Source organism: Tauraco erythrolophus, chromosome 1, assembly GCF_009769465.1.
Source record: "Tauraco erythrolophus isolate bTauEry1 chromosome 1, bTauEry1.pri, whole genome shotgun sequence".
NCBI classification, from domain to species: Eukaryota; Metazoa; Chordata; class Aves; order Musophagiformes; family Musophagidae; genus Tauraco; species Tauraco erythrolophus.
The window spans coordinates 38,559,370-38,576,704 of record NC_141465.1 but is presented as its reverse complement, the minus strand read 5'-3'; positions in this window follow the sequence as shown (position 1 = coordinate 38,576,704).

Below are 17,335 nucleotides of genomic sequence, written 5' to 3'. Positions count from 1 at the left end.
GAGGCGAGAAAAAGGTAATAAAAGAGCTGAGGATCGAGACAGGAACAGAGGAGCACCCACCAACCACGGTCCCGGGCAAAAGAGGCTTTTTCTTAAAGCAAAACTATTTATTAACAGCTACCTAGAAAGAGAAAAGCACACAAAAAAATGGTTACTTAAGAGAATAACAAGAAAACAAGGCCAGGTCTTAAAAACACCACCACTCCCCCCCCCTTTGCTTCTTCTTTCCGGCTCTACCTCCTCCCCCCAGCGGCGCAGGGGGGCAGGGAATGGGGGAGTGCAGGTCAGTTCATTCCAAGTTGTTACTGCCGCTTCTCTTAAAGGAAAAGGAGTCCTTACACCATTGTCCCTTGCTCCAGCGGATCCCCTACTCACAGCGAACGCGTGCATACTACCCGCTGGGGGGCAAATCCTTACCCCATTGGGGTCCTGGACTTTTAAGGAGCTGTAGCCACTCACTCTGGCGTGGGTCATCAACAAACTTTAAATGTGCTCCGGCGTGGGTCATCATATCGACCTTAAATGCGCTTCCATACAGACTTAGATGCATAAATGCGTAAATGTGAAATGCGTAAATGTGTCTCTACCTATGCCCATGATTCACAATAGTCTCAGGCTCAGGCATCTCTTCCCGACGTGGGTCATCCACTGGTTGCGAGTGGGTCTCTGCTTGCTCCACCGAGGACTTGTTACAAGGGGCCGCTCGCAAGGGGGACTCAGCCGCGGCACACGTTGTTCCGTTCCATCTTCACTGACCTCTTATCTGTGTGGCCGTTTCTCTTAGATTTCAGTCCTGTCTGGGTGAACTCGGCCCGGTGGGCGCCCCGGGAGTGGGGCTCTCCCCGAGTTCCCCAAGCGGCTCCGCCGCCGCCATCCTCGACGGAGCGGGCCCGGCCCGGCCCAGGCCGCCGGCCCGGCCGGGAGCCGGGAGCGGGGGCCGTGCCCCCCTCCCGTCTCCTTGCTCCTGGGCACCGGCACACCTTTCCGGTTCCTTTGTCCGACGTAAATAGAGCAATTCGCAGAGGCGCCGATTGGCTCAAGCCCCGAGGGGGATGGGAGTCCGGTCTGATGGGCAGCTTCTGCCACCCGGACCTCCCCCCCCACTTCAAACCATAACACTACATTACATCCTTTTCACTGCAGTCAAAATTATACCTAATGTCCAGAAAGATATAAGACAATCTTCTAAATAAGAAACTGCCTAAAAGCATACAGTAATTTGAAAAAAAAAAAAAAACAAAACCCACAAAACAAAACAAAAAAAAATCCCCACAAAACCAAAAACCACAGAAAAGCAACTACTGGGAGACTAAAATACAAAGAAATAATAGAACTATTACCTGTATAATAGCATATAATAATAATGAAGTCCAGGTCAATGCATAAGATTGGCTGGTGCTTGCAGGAGATGTCATCTAACATCAAAATCAAGTGAGGCTGGAAAAGATATCTGTAATACTGGAGAGAATAATTTCATTTCCACATAAAGCAGCAAATATTAAAAGGGAAGATTTTATCTTATCTGAATTGTAATAAATTCTGATATGTGTAGAATGCAGTGCCCTGAGATAATTCTCCTGTGATAGAACAAATGCTTTTTTATATAATTGTCTCTGCATGGGCACGCTATTGGCCAACAGGGCAGCAAGCACATTTGTACTGTTTGTAGTTCTGCATGTGAAATTCAAAGCTGAGAGTGTTTCTGAATACTTGTGAGAAGTGACAGGTAACTGCAGAGGAACTGGTTCACAAAGTGAGAAAAGAGACGAACTTCACTGGTCTGCTCTAAAGTTCAGTGCCTTGCCTGAAGTGTTGCTAACTTTTTCTTTCCCATGAATGGTGATATGTTTACAGAACCCTTCCAAAAAATGGGTCATATGGTCAGGACACTGTTTGCTCATCAGTATGCGTCCGTTATTTAATTCTGGAAAGTGTTAAGCAGTATGAAACTTTGAGAACGGTGATGAAATGGAGCAATTGAGCAAAAACTTTTGTCATCTTGTATAAGTGTTCTTATTAGTGGCGAGTGCTGCATGAGTCTCTTACTGTCAGAGCCTGAAAGTGACCATTTTGGGTTACTTTAGTAGCCAAAGGACTGGATCAGCCAGAAATTTAAATATCTTTAAAGTATCATCATTGGAATTGAAAATGGCTCCAACAGTGATCTGTGGCTCTGCTCTAATTACTAGGCTTAAATTTCCATTGGCATTTAGTGAAAATAATGACAAAAGAAATCTTTATCCATCAGCGTGATAGATGTAGTTGTTATTTTATCTCACGTCTCAGTAAGGGAGAGGAGAACCTTCAGTTGTGAGCTGTTTTCAGTGGCTGATGGTACTTGATCTTGATAGACAGAAGGGCAGTGAATTCAGTCTCATAAAGACAAGCTGGAGAGAAAAGAATAATAATAATAAAGAAAATACAGTTTATTCTGATAAATTGAGACACATGGTCGCCTGTGTCCAAAGCCTACCAAAGGTTTTTATGCAGGCTGTAATTCAAAGTCACCATTAGATTATTGACAGACTTCCACAGCTCAGGTACCTGACAGATAAGGAAATGGGAAAGAAATCAAATGTTTTATGGGAAATACTCTCAAAGCAGGTGCCTCACTTCATTCCTATACACCATGATTTCCATTTTGATGCTCTCATCTAACCACGTCATCTGTTTCAAGAAACTTTTGTGACATTCGGAGTACTCAGACACCTTTGTCTCCAAGCATTTAGCCTGATTCTGGGGTTTTAACTACTGATTCAGAGATGTTGCGTATTGAAAACTGTCACATAAGTCCTGAAATCCTGAACTGCGATCCTCTGGGAAAGAAAAAAATGTCTAACACAGGCTATCTACTGAAGCCAGGACATGTGCCTCCAGCTGAGAAGACAGCACAGATGTGTCATTTGAGAAAATAAGGGAAACTCCTGATGCACTTTAAGATGACCCTCAGCAAGTTTGCTGACAACATCAAGCTGTGTGGTGCGGTTGACACTCTGGAGGGAAGGGAGGCCATCCAGAGGGACCTTGACAGGCTTGAGAGGTGGGCTCATGTGAACCTCATGAAGTTCAACAAGGCCAAGTGCAAGGTCCTGCACATGGTTTGGGGCAATTCCAAGCACAAGTACAGGCTGAGTGGAGAATGGATTGAGAACAGCCCTGAGGAGAAGGACTTGGGGGTGTTGGTCGATGAGAAGCTCAACAGGAACAGGTTGCTCAGAGAAGTTGTGGATGCCCCATCCCTGGAGGTGTTCAAGGCCAGGTTGGATGAGGCTTGGAGCAATCTGATCTAGGGAAAGGTGTCCCTGCCCATGACAGGGGGGTTGGAACTAAATGGTCTTTAAGGTCCCATCCAACCCAAACCATTCTATGATTGTATGATCTGTGCTAGATTTTGCCCTTTGAGAGCCACTGAACATCCTTCCTGTTGCAACAGACAGATCACATATTTGTTTCTCAATCTGTTATGGCAGCAGAAGCTCTTGAAGTTAAAGGATGAAACCTACCGATGTGAATTTTGGCTATGCTGACTGTAAGATCAGAGGCACTGAAGAAGTGTGCTCATGTGCTTTCCATTACTCTGCCTTTGAGTCTATTTATGTTCTACATAATTAGATCTGTACCACCAATATAAGTCTTTGCAGTAGCCTGTTATCAGGTCATAAAGCTGTTGAGCAAAGGAAGGAAAAAAAAAAATCTTCTCATGTGTATGGCCTGGCCTTTATGATGCTGAGAAACATTAACTGGACAATTATCTGTGTTTGTAGATTACTAGATTTGTAATGACAAGGCCCCAGATCTGTCAAAAGACTTCAAAAGAAGACCCCTTTTTTCAACTTAATCTTCGAAATTTCACTTGCTCTGCAGATTGTCTTCCTGCTCTCCACTGAGCCTGCCCTGCCCAGTTCTGCATCTGCAAAGCATCTCCAGACTGAGCTCCACACGGAGCTGCTCTTGGGTGACAAACAAGTGCCTTCCTCTTCATCCAGAGACTGCACCTTGCCACAGAGCCATAGTAAAGCCACCAGCAATAGGAAGCTTTCCTCCCTGTTGCCCAGCCCAAAGTATTTTTAACGCAATGTGTTGTACAAATGCCATCAACTAAGAATGTCTGAACCAATTTCACCATTCACTGGAGTTGTAGAGAACAATAATAACCTTTTCTAAAACAATACACAATTAAGAGAACTTTTCTGCCATACTACCAGTGTTGTGAAGGACACCTCAGAAAGGAATGTTATGTCAGTTCCCCCTATTTTGATCAAGTTTTCTTATCTGGTCTTCTTTAGCAATAGTTACCTCTTCTGCCATAAGGGCTGCTTTCCTTGATTTCCTAGCTCTGGAACTCAGATGTCAATAATTTCTAGTTTCATTTATTTTTACTTTATGCAATCAACTATAAAACCGTGATTTTCAATTGTCTTTTAATGCTTTCAGTGTTACTTGAAAACATAGGACTCTTTTTTTTTTTTTTTTCTTTAAAGCTGACCAGGTTTGATCTGAAAAGATGACAAGAAGAAAGAACTGTTAAGAGTTGTTCAGCAAAGTTACCGAAATAAGACCGCTACCCTAGCTGAGACTAGTCAGCACTTCCATAAAGATCCAAATGCACTGCAACTTTCATTACAATTGTCCTTTTTCAACACTTTTCCACTGTCCTTCTCTGCTGCATGCTTTCAGACCAGGAGCAGCATTCATGGTCCACTGTTGTTAAATGGAGTCAGTCAGGAGTCAGTTCAGCTTAAATTACAGTGCTTCTAATTCCTGTTTGTTTCACACTTAACAGATACACTGGTTTCAAAATGACTATTTCTATTTTTCTCACTTAATTACAAGAATAAATGCTCCCAAACACTTCAGGAAGAAAAACAGCCCTTTCCAGCAGGCTCCAGAAAAGGCAAAAATACTCAGCCCCTGTTTTAGAAGTGCAAGAGTTGACTAGAACTGATAAATTATTAGGTCTAAATAGATTTTTATTTGCCTCTACATTCTGAAACAGAGACATTTCTGCTAAGCCAGGTATCATATAGAGGTGGGAAAACCAGGCATTTATAAACCTGTCACAGGGCACACAAATGAACCAAAAAAACTCAAAGCCTGCTGGGGATGAAGAAACCTTAAGCAAGCAAAGATTGGACAGGTTTGTGGGTTTTTTCTTCATTTTCTGGGTTGGTTTGTTTGTTTGTTTCGAAGGAGGCAAAAGAAAGAACATCTTTTCAGAGGACAGCTTTTTTCCAGGGATGTCATCCCTTGTGGCTCTGTTCCAGCTTCTGAACAGCTGAAGCATCTTGGAGGCTGCTGAGATGTGTCCTGGCCAGTGGCAACAGCCAGTAGAGACCATGTTGGCTGGGAGCAAAGTCTGCAGGGCAGCGTGGCCGGGGGCAGCAGCTAGTGATGGGTGGGACTAGCAGGAGTGGCCAGTGCCAGCCCTGCACGGGGAAGCTGGAGGCAGCCTGGCCGACAGTCAGCTGCACCTCCAGTGATCCTTTGCCATAAAAAGACCCTGGTTTGGCATGGGAGTGCGACACATGTTGGGCAATACCTGCTGAGCTTTTCTGAACCTCAGAGGCTCAGAGCGTAGGAGGGAAGCAGCACAGGCACTCGTGGTCTTGCGAGGAGGAAGGTGGTCAGACCGGATCGCTCACTTGCTCTGGAAGGCGACAGCTCTGGTTCTGGAGATCACACAAGTTTTCCAAAGCAAGAATTGTTTTCTTTGCCTTTTTGTCCCCTCTCCAACAAAGTTGTTCTTGTTCAGATCCATCTGCTTAAAAGATTGTTTACACAGGAGAGAACATTGTTCTTGTGTGCCCAGACTCTTTTTCTTCTTCTGGAGGGATCTGGGTCTCATGATGTTTGTGTGTTTGATGAAGTCCACCAAAAATTGCATGCAGTCTTTTTTTTTTCTTCCTTTTAGTGCCTGGCAGAAGTATTATACTTATGAAATCAATGAACTCAGCATAACACAAAGGGACCATACACTAGCTTGGACATACTTCCAGCCTAGCAGGCAATAACAATACATTTGTTGCGCTTCATCTATCCTTTGAATTTAAAATGATTGACAGCTTGTAGCTGCCATCTGTCAGTGGAAAATCCAGTTATTACAAGAAAGCAATTTACTCACAAAATTTGAAAGGAGATTCTACCCTACTGCTTCCATTGTTAAGATGCAAAACACTGACATGATAAAAAAACGTGGCAGCCATCACTTTAGGATTCTCTTTTGTATCCCTTGATGAGATCATGCATCTGCCCCAAGCACTCACACAGGACAGTTTGAAAACTGCTGCTGTGAAGTATTAGTAGGTGGTGTTTCATCCCATTGTTGAGGAATAGCATGAACGATATTTCCTTTTAAAACAAAGTGTGGAAGTGGGGATGCTCCCAGAAAAGTCCACTTTTGTGACTGATGTAATAAATTTTCTCCCTACCTATTCCTAATCAAGATGAAGACAGATTTGTAACACCTGGAAAAATATACTTCTCTAAAAGGTCTTTGTGATGTTAAGCTCATGTCATCACCTAGACTAAGCACCTCTGGATGGGTATGAGTCTACACTCAGTCTTTCTTCAAAGTGTAGGGTTGGCCACCAACTTTAGGAAGACTTTCTGAAATACTGGTGCTGTATCAAATCTGGGACTTGAGGAACCTCCAGAACAGCTTTGGGAGGTTGAGAGGTCAGGAAGTGAGCTCTGAAGTTAGATAATGTGTGTTTCTATGTGCACTGGCTGTGAGTCTAAAGTGAATACGTAAACCAGCTACGATCCATTTTCAATTGTCTAAGGATCGTGAGGAGGGTGGGCAGAACTAACCTGGACAAGACATTATCAGATAAAAATAGCATAGTTGAGTTAGATCAGAGGAACCTACCTACGTGTGTCCCTTTGTCAAAAGCATCCTGGGAAGACCAGTGGCAGCTTCAAAGAGCAAAAGGGAGAGTGGTGCCTGGGGTGTGTGAGTGGTGTTTGGCAGCATCAGGTGGCAAGGAAGGAACCACAGCTGTGCTGCAGCCCAGGTGATGTAAGGATGCTGGGAGCTGGTTATCCATCATCTGAGAGTCCAGCCACTGATGATCAGTATTTGCTTGTCTTATTAGATGCAGCATTTCAGGGCAAGATTACATGCAGAGTTATAAATGTTGCAGCTGAATGAATCTGTCCAAAATTACTGTTTATCAAACCTGACGCACTTCATGAAGATTTGTCAATTCAAATAAATTTGTTTTGAAGGGCAATGAGAAGACTTTGAAGAAATCAGGCAATTCTGATGGAGTTCTTCAATACAGAATGTTTCAACTTTTCTGTTTCAAACTATGCTTGTTTCATTCTCGTTTTTCTGAAGTCTATAGAACATGTGCTAGCTAGACTGAAAAATTTTAAATTGACAGGATATCTCTAAATTATTAATTCAAGCTTTTTCTTGGGATGGTGGCCCTTTTTTTTCTCTTCTTCTGTACATTGTTTTATTCCAAAGAAGAGGAAATTTTAAAATTCCCAGGAGGAGCCCAACCAACACAGATTTCCTCTCTCCTTTTGCTCCAGATTACGTTTGTCACAAACTTGGCAGATGGCTTTTTCACCTGCATTGATTTCCACCAAAAATACAGCTTATAGGCACTTGAGACGATGTGAGTAAGCAGACTGGAAATATTCTGTGCTCTTTTCCTGGCAATAAATTTTCCACTCAGAAAGAGTTTTGTGTCTAAATCCCTTTCTGTTATTATAAAGCTTGCATGCAGAATCAATGAATGTGCATCCAGGTACCCCATTATTAACCTGGAGACAGCTAAAATGTCTTGCCAGTGCTATAATCTTTAATTCCAGAAGAAAATAATAATAATATGGTAAAAATGAAACTGAAATGTGAAGGAAGAGCTGTTAGACCACCAAAACTGCTCACTGCTTTGCGGAGATGGGTCGAGGAGTGGGAATTTCTTTCTGTTCAGGAGCAGAAGCAGTAAGATCAGCATGTAATCGCATCCTTACTGAATGTAAATCTCTTTGGTATCCTGTGTGTATTTTACAAGCAGTGAAATGATTCAAGGAATATGCTGACCTCATTGATTCAGGAGTATTAAGATTCAATCCAATTTTAGGGCCGTGCATTCCCAGAGGGTGCAGGAAATTGTATCAACTTTCTACAAAAGCTGTCTCAGGAGCTCTAGTAATAGCCAAAATCTTTTACTTGGCGTGATGCCACCCTAATTAACAGGCAGAGGCATAGGGAAGGAGCTCTGCAGAAAATAAAACTAAGGATGAAAACTGGCGGTGTGGCAAGGGGAAAGATGCAGAACTACATACAATGCCTTGAAATTCCCTCTGTTTCCGAAAAACATCTGTGCCTGAACTTGGCACAGCACAGGAGTGGATTCTCACATGTGCCTGGTCCATTAGTAAATATCGGCAGGTGGTAGCTATGTCGCAAGTGCAAGCATCTAGAAAATATCTGCTCTATACTGCTGTAGGCTTGCTCCTGTGTGAGCAGGATGCAAAAATGTAGGCATATTATCTGCTGGCTGCCATGGGGCCCTCTGCAGAGGGAATCAAACCCCATTAGTTTCCTAAGCCATCTAGCAGCATGCCACAGCTGGGCTTTACTGCAGCACTTTGACCCACCACCAAGCAACAAAATATTCAGCATCGCTAGCTGTGGGGTAATGGTGTATACTTGCAGTTTTACCTTGCAACACTTACGGTAGCCGCAGAAATGTCACAAGTGTCCTGCCTCCCAGTGAAACAAACTACTGCATTCAATATTTCACAACAATATTTGGCTCCTCGCAAGAAAATATACTTCACCTAGGCTACAAAGTGGGAGGAGTTGTGGGTTACACCAGCTGAAAGTCTAGGCCTGAGAGCCTTTTGATTTAAAAAATAAACTGCTTCAGTAATTTTTTGTTTTGAAAGTGATCAATATTTGGAACAGTATTTTTAACAATATTTTAAGCAATATTTGCAAAATGTTTTTTCTTATTCACATTATGAAATGTTAGAATATGACATTATTGATATTTATATTTTCAGAAGTAAAAGCAAAATTTCTTTCTAAATTGCTGAAAGTTTTCAAGGTATTTTTTGTTTTATTTTTGAGAAAAGGCTGTGTTTCTTCTTGGGGAAAAAACAATTTGAAAGAAAAAACATTGATCCTTTTCACTCTGACCTCCTCTGCTCTATTCCCTTTCCTCAGTTATTCATCTAAAAGTTTTGCCATCCTACTAGACAGGAAGAATAAGAAAGATGCTTTACCAATAACCTCAGTATTTTTATAGGTCCATATTTTAATGCCTAGGTCCATTTTTGTGAACTTTTCCCCATCTCAGGGGGTCATTTTTCCTGGGACCAATGTAGCTCAGGCGCAGTTCCCCTCTTGCCACTGTCAGTGAAGATCCAGAACACTTGGCCTTGTTATTGCTGTGCTTCAAGTTTCTTCTCCAGGCAATTAGGAAGACTCACAAAAATAGAAGCAACAAAGTGGAGGAAAATACTGGCAAAAGTTGAACTGACAGCAGAAAGGCTGGGACCCTTTGTGAAACCAAAGAAACTATAACTCATGTTTACAGAACTTCTTTAATAAATGAAAAATCAAACTGAGTTAAGGAGGCAGAGGAATTGAACTTGGTGGGAAAACAGGACTAATGCAGAAGCACATAATTGCACTAATGAATTTGAAGGCTGCACAGGAGAGAAACAAAGTGCTTACCATATCCTTAGTATGATATTACTATTAAAATATAACTGGGCATATTAGTAACAAGCATACTAAACCCAAAGGTATTAAAGCAAATGGAGCAAGCCAGCTGAACTGGCTGAGAATCCATTCCTGAGCATTCAAGTGAATTAGCTTTGGGGTAAAAACAGGAATCGAGCTGTGAGATCAAGAACCTCATAAAACCCATGGATTTCCAGCCTCCGACAGTTCTGAGGCGGCTGGGCTGTGTTCAAATGTAGGGACACCACTGGAGTAATAAAATGCTCCAGGTGCTAGCAGTTCTGTTTGCTGCAGTCCTACTCTATTGAGTGTTGCATGCCTTAATTTGTTTTCATTTCTACTAATGAAAATAAATAGAAATGAGAGAACTCCAGGGAGGGTGGAAACAAACGGCATTTACGTTTCAAAGCTCTGCAGCCTGTTCTCTAGCGTGCAGTTGCAGCAGAGGCAATGTTCGTGCCTTGTTAAATAAAAAACAAAGAGCAAAAGAAGAAAACAGAGCTGTTTTACCAGAAAGCATAGATTCCATCTCCTGTTCACCACTTTACAGATTCTTTGCAGTCTCTGGCCCGAGGCTATGCGGATATGCATATCTGAATTTGAAATGCAATAGCTGAAACGTTTCTTTCCACCTTGAAAACACTGACAAAAGCATCGCTAAATTCAGACTCAGGTTGAAAGGTATGTAAAGTTCCCTAAGAGTTACAGTCTGATGTCTGTTGAACACAAACAGAAGAGCCATCCCACTTGCTTTTCAGTTCCTACCTCTCCAGTAGAGAATTAGAGCTTGAGCCCCATACTTCATTGTGGAGGCCCTCAAGTCGTTTAGTAGGTGCAATCCAGTGCATTCATCTGGCATCGCCCCATCAGATCTTCCAATTAGGCCCTGAAAAGGGATCACTATGAAACCTCCATCTCTGTCCTTGCCGCTAAAAACTTCAAGAGAAGTGGCAATTAAAAGTCTTTTGGTTAATCAGCACTCTGACTGCTGCTTGTTTTGGCAGACAATAGTCAATCAACAGGACTTAAAGGAGGCTGGCAAGCATGCATGGAGCACTGCCCATCATGCAGCAGCTTGGATAATACGATGAGCACATTACCCTGACGGATGTCACGCCAAAGCAGATGCTCAATAATTCAGCCCTGAGACAAGCACGTGGGGTTTAGTGGTGGCGCCAGCTGTCGAGCTTTCTCAAGTTGTGACCTCATCGGATTGATGAAGTAAGCTGAGCTGAGTCAAGTTTATACTTGGCTCTGAAACCTCTTTCAAGAATTCAAAATAATGCAGGAAGTAGTGACGTGGATTCAACAGTGAACATGTTTCCCCTCCAGTTTTGAACTAATATAGCATTTCAGCATGGAGCTAGGAAGCTACTGGTGGGAGCTGTCTTCAGACAAGATATTAGCTCTTTTTTGAGAAAATCCACACTAAGCTGGAACAAGAGAGAGGTGTACTGTAGCACTTTTAATATACAGTTGTCACTGACACACTCCAAAATAGGAAGAAAAGCAGAAACTGAACATGTCCGGTAGGAGCTGAGTGCTCCATTCCCTTACCACAAGTTACAGCATGACTCGTACAGCTAACCCTCTTCACCTTTGCTCTGTATCCAGCCTGTGAAACGCATTATCTGCTTCAGTGATCCCCCCGGGTTTTCCCTGCCTGCCTCAGTCCACACATCATCCTTTCAATACCTTTTACTTTGATGTGAGACGGAAGGTAAAGGTAAGGGGAGCTGGTCTCCACTGTTGTTTTACCTACTTGCATTCCTTCCATATTGACTCCTTCATGCTCTTTCCTCTCCTCCTTCTCCATTTGCTCTCCATCCCCCGCCAATGCTGACATTAGAGATAAGGCTTCATCTCAGGACCAGAGTCAGTTCTTCAGAAGTCTTAAGGCTCACCTTCTGCTTCCAGTTCTTCCATAGCTCCTGCACTGACATAAACAATGGTGCACTAGTGCATCTCAAAGCGGCCTCTGGCCACGAGCCTCAACCTGTTCCACTTCTGCTGCTGAATTCCCAAAGATTTAATAACTAACCTGACATTCTAGATAAACGGTTGTTCTTCATGACAGCTATTAAATCTGATCTTTGTGCAGTAAAGTAAAGAGCTGTCCATAACATTAGGGTGTCTGGTACCCCTCCCAAATCATGAGATTTCACTCAGTATTAGCGGCATGCTTAAGTCTTACACCTTTTCTTTCATGCAAACTGAGTGAAGCCTTGGAGCTGTAAGGGGAGTGTGTGTGAGTCAGTCAGCATTCATACCTCGTGGAGCTGGCACTCTGGCCAATGGGACTGTTGTCCCAACACCTGGGGTTTGTTCATCCGGTGTGCAAAACATCAATAAACACACAGAATGGAGGTATTTTCTTTTATTACATAAATATGTTTATATGGGTACCCATCCCAAGACAGCACACCAAAGTTCCAAATCAACAGTTATTTATACACAAAATATTAATATATTCGTCTTTCTAACATACATGCGTTGTTATTCTGTTAAATGATTAGTTAAGATTTCTTTGCCTAGAATGCAAATTAGAACGCATGCTCAGTTTCCTACTTTGATTGTTCTCTTTTGAGTAGGTGGTATCATTCAGGTAGATGGTCAATGAGTCAAAATCTTCCCCCACCTGAATTACTTTTCGCCTACTTAGAACCTTCTTTTGGCAGTTTCAGGCTGCTTTTCATGGGTTGCTGATTAAGTTAGTAATTAATCATTTTAAACCTCTGCTTTAGACAGGTATATACAATGGCACATTGTTTTAAGATCCTGGTTCCACAATGTCGCTAAATCTGGTAGAGTTAATTTCTAATCCATAGCATTTTTCCATCAGAACCTTTTGAAAGAGTCAAAAGGACTTTGGATAAGGCCCTAAGGCTGAGACCTGTTGGAGCATCCTGGGTCTCAATGACAAACCATAGGGAGTCAGAAAAACTTTAAACGTGAAGGTCTAGTGTGATCACACAACTTTCTGCCTCCCTTCTACAACAGGCAACTGAAGCAGAACCCGTGTCCTGTCACTTTTGGTGTGAAGAACGCTATATTCTGTTCTTTTGGGCAGATAGATACCTTTTTTCCTTCTTTTCATAAGATGCAGCCTCATGCACTACACAACAAATGAAGGCCGTGTTGTATAGGAGACAGTGAGAGACAGAAGAATTGAACTGTAATGCTCCCTTCTTTCTCACACAATTGCTTTCTGTACAAAATCAGAAATCTCAAAGTGACCTACAACCAACTTACACAAGAAACCATCACCTTGCAACTAATACCCAGATGCTGTAGTGAAGAGCAAAGACGCGTGAAGGGAGCTTTCACCATCACAAAGAGTTGTTGGCAGGATAATTGCACTGAGGGTTATGTTTTGGGAACTTCACTCTCACTAAGTCTAAGGGACTCTGAGATTGGTCCCCTCCTGAGCAGGCTGCAAGGTGCTGCTTTGCTGCTTTTCCCTCAGGACACAGGAGCTGCTGGGTTGTGTTTTCAGGTTTGCCACGCAGCTTCGTTATGCTAGTATTGTGTTCAGAGGATAAGCTGTTAACGTGTATTATGAATCATGTTTTTAAGAGTTTGCAAAATGTTTATAGGCGAGGTAGCCCCTCAGGATCTTCTGACATTAAGGGAAAAAAAAGAGACAGTCCTTGGGTGATTTTCTATGTTTTAAGTAATTTAGATTAATCTCTCTCTAAAAGTGCCTATATCCTGCCATTGACTGTACCAGAGTCCAAAGAAAGGTCTCACATATATGTTTCAGATATCCTACATACAAGAATGGTTATTCTTATCTGGAACTAATGCAAATCTCATTTGAATATGCAAACAGATCAGGAAAAGGAGGAATTCTTCAAGAATCTCAAAATCTGAAGTCTATCAACCTACTACCTTGGTAATTTGTTTTTTCTTTGGAACTTTGAAGTTTAGGATCCACTTTAATGAATCATTTAGAGAAACGATAAGAGACTTTCATATCTATTGTTCACCATCAGAGAAAAGCTGGCCTGTTTGCGAAATAAAAATCGTATCTTCAGAGGAACAAAATAGATACAGAAAAAGCAGCTGGGCGTGAACTTCACAGCAGTGAAATCTTTTACTCCAATCCAGTGATCCACAGAGTTGCTGCAAAAATGGGTTCTCTCAGTACATGCAAGGCTGAGATACTTGAAGAGCCAAGTACCCAAAGTTTACCATAATGAGTCCTTAGACTTCAGGAGCTCTTTGGAAGACCAGATGAATGCAACCTGTATAACTAGTAGATGAGTTTGGCATGAATTTTTGAGAAATTAATCTTTTTCAGATTTTAAAACATTTTAAACTTTACATTCCTAATAGATTATACAAATTATATATAGATGTATATATAGGTATATTCACATATACATACATACTAATCATTGTAGTGTAATAAGCTCCTGGAAACATTAACGTATTCACAGGTGTATTCTTGTTTTGCATCTTGAGATTAAAATTTCAACCGATGAAGCAATTCATTATACTGAAGTTATTAATTATTTAACTCACATTTGGGTTTTCAGTCAAATAAGGAGGGAGAAAAGTCTCAGTCTAACTACTTCCCTGTTTTTGTATTTCTCTTACCTAGATATTTCACCCCGCAGGTTTTATGATAAGTTTCATTCTGGCAAAATGTTTACAACATATTTATTAACCCTTCAAACTGAAGGGGAGGGGAAAAATGATAGCCAGAAGATTAATGTGTGAGCATCACAATTTATAACCCGTTATCACACAGTGCCGTTTCTTTCCTACAGTAAGGCTATGACCCATCATGAGAATAACTCAGAGTGACAAAGAAGATCAGAGTATAACGCTGCGAGATTTTTTTATTCTTTGAAATCTGTAAGACAGAGGTCCTAGTGACACTCCATGACACGAATGCTGATTACTTTTATGCCACTGAAAGCCAGTGATTGGAGGTCTGACCTCTAGCAGAAAAACACCTGTCCGGGTAAGTAATTCTACTCTCTTATAAAGAAAGAAGAAAGTGATGAGATACTTTCAATCAATTTTTAATCATACCCACAAAAATAGGTATCTATCACAGTGATGTGAGGGGAAGGACAAAGATCATCCTACCAAGTTTGTTCATGGAAGAAAAAAAGTGCTTCTAAGTGATGCTCCATTATTTCTTGCTGAGACAACCTGCCTTTGGCAGATGACTGACTGCTGTCTTTTGGAAGGGGAGCAATTAATTATGGGCTGGCCCAGCTTCCGCAGGGCATACTGGCAGTCTTCTCAGTAAGTTACATGGCGAACCAGAAACCCTGCCTTTCACATACGTAGCCAAATGCTTAGATGTATTTGAAATTATAACTCTGCTACCTAATATTCTGATGAACCTCTTCATATCTTTTCTATCTTTTTGTTTGGTTTTTATGTTTTTGTGTATTTATGGTGGTGCAGCTAAAATTCAACCTTTGCAGTGTAGGTCTCTGCTGGAGGGAGAACTACCTTGGTAAGCCAAGAAGGGAAATAGGCATTTTTATGGAACAATTCCTCTGGCCATTTTCAGACATCTGCATTAAGATGAGACAATTTGTATGTGAGAGGCAGTCATTTCTGTCCACTAAAACCACAAAGAAAGGCTAGAAAGGGTAATTCAGACATGCATTAACGATGCTCTCATTTGGCCAAATGAATTCTGCTATGTCTTAAAAATGTACCAGGCTCTTTTTTACAGATTAGGTGTGCCTAGGACAAAAGATTGCTGGTGCCTGCAAACAGACTTAAGTAAGGGCAGCTTCTGCCTTGCTGCTTCCTATGCCCTATGTAAATAATTTGATTAGGCGATGACAGGAGACAAGCACAGAGAACCAATGAGGGCTGTGAGATATGGCTGTAGCAACCCCCAGCAGGAACACTCATGAGGACTGCTGGGCCACCCTTACGTACCCAGTACAAACTCAACTATGAGGCTGTCCATCATGCACTTCTCTTGATTTTCTCTGACGGTGGCTGTCCTTGATTCAGCTTGGTTCATTTCTGTACACATGGCACGCAGACCCAAGCAGAAGATGAGATGCAATTCTTACAGAGGATGCTTGTGTTTATAAGGGTGTAGCTAGTTGCTTCAGAGTTTGAATTATGTTTGTTCTGAAAGTAAATCAAGGAGTTTTACTTTGGAGAAGGCATGGAGTGCTGTTTAGGCCCATCTTTTTAGCAGCTACAGGTAACTATGGTCTTGTTCAAATATAGTGTTGTCTAGAGCATGGAGGAGAGGTAGCTGCAGATACAGGGAAGAAAGGATCTTCTTGAGAGTGCGGAGGAAGTAGTCTGGCTTCATACTTTAATGATGATATGAGTTCTTTTCACATCTTTCAAGTGTGTTTCATAAAGATTTTAGTATTTCTATTTAGTGCTGAGTGCTAAAACAAATTCGTGTGGTTGAGGACTTTCTACTTCTCCCTCAATCCTCTCCTGTTCCTATTTCTTTTTGCTTTGACTAGCTCTGTACTTTTTTTCTTTAATATTTTAGCCTCCTGGGAATTTCAAATACAAACACTTGCTTCTTCCAGTCAACTCTTACCCCCACTTCAAACCTCTTACCTTTACAGAAGAACATACAAGAAGCTAATGACACACAATTTTTCTGTGGCATCCAGTCTTATTTAAGGAGAGAGGGGATGGTATCTTCAAGTAGGGGGCCACTTGTCTCTCAAGAGTGTCTGATCCTCTGGCAAAAGAACACAGCTTGTTCAAATACTTGCTATTTCTACCTCTTTGAAAATATATTATCCCCAGTAGGTGGAAGGAAAATATAGCTAACTGATATTTTGTCAGATTTTACGTATAAATTTTGAGGAAGCTAATAACACAACTTCTCTAAAGAGTTAACATAAGGCCTCTACAAAAGGTAGTTGGGAAAGGATCAGAGCAATTTATAAAATTAAATAACAAAACTGTAGCAGAGCAGTGGGTTCAAGCATGATTTGTAGGCATAGCCAGTTGGGCACAGCTGTGAGGCAGACTCCAAACAAAAAGACACAGACCATATTTGGAAACTTGCACGGACCTCAGAGACTGATTGTCTGCTTGCCACATGGTTCAGGGTTCATTTTTCTCCCAGCACTTGGTAGTCCTCCTGGGCAGCACATGGGAAGATGAGAATGGGGCAGAACTACAACCACACTCCTTCCTGTCTCCTCTGTGTCACTTTGTTCTGTGGACAAGATGACTATCCCAAGGAAAGGTCAGCTTTTATACCCAGAGGCCTGTGATTTTCCCTCTCTGTTACATAAAATGAGCAATATTATCTTAATTTTTCACATTGGTTCATATTCTTCTGGGCAGGAAGCATGCACATTAATCTTACAAAAGTTTCTTCTGAGCATTGTGAAGAAATAAGAGTAAGAACTATTAGTCCAGGTCTCTTACCCAACAGGTTTAAGCTACGTTAAAAAAAAAAAAAGAAAGAAAAAAAGAAAAAACTTTGTGACTGTTTCTTTCAAGTAGCAGGTAAAAAAAAAAGGATGCTAATCACTGTGGAAATTTTCTACACAATTCAAAAGAAGTCAAGATTGAACTTGGCTTTTTTTGGTGGATCATGATCTAGTGCATTTAAATTTGCTTTACTTTTTTACACCTAAGGCCATAAGTCTTTATCTG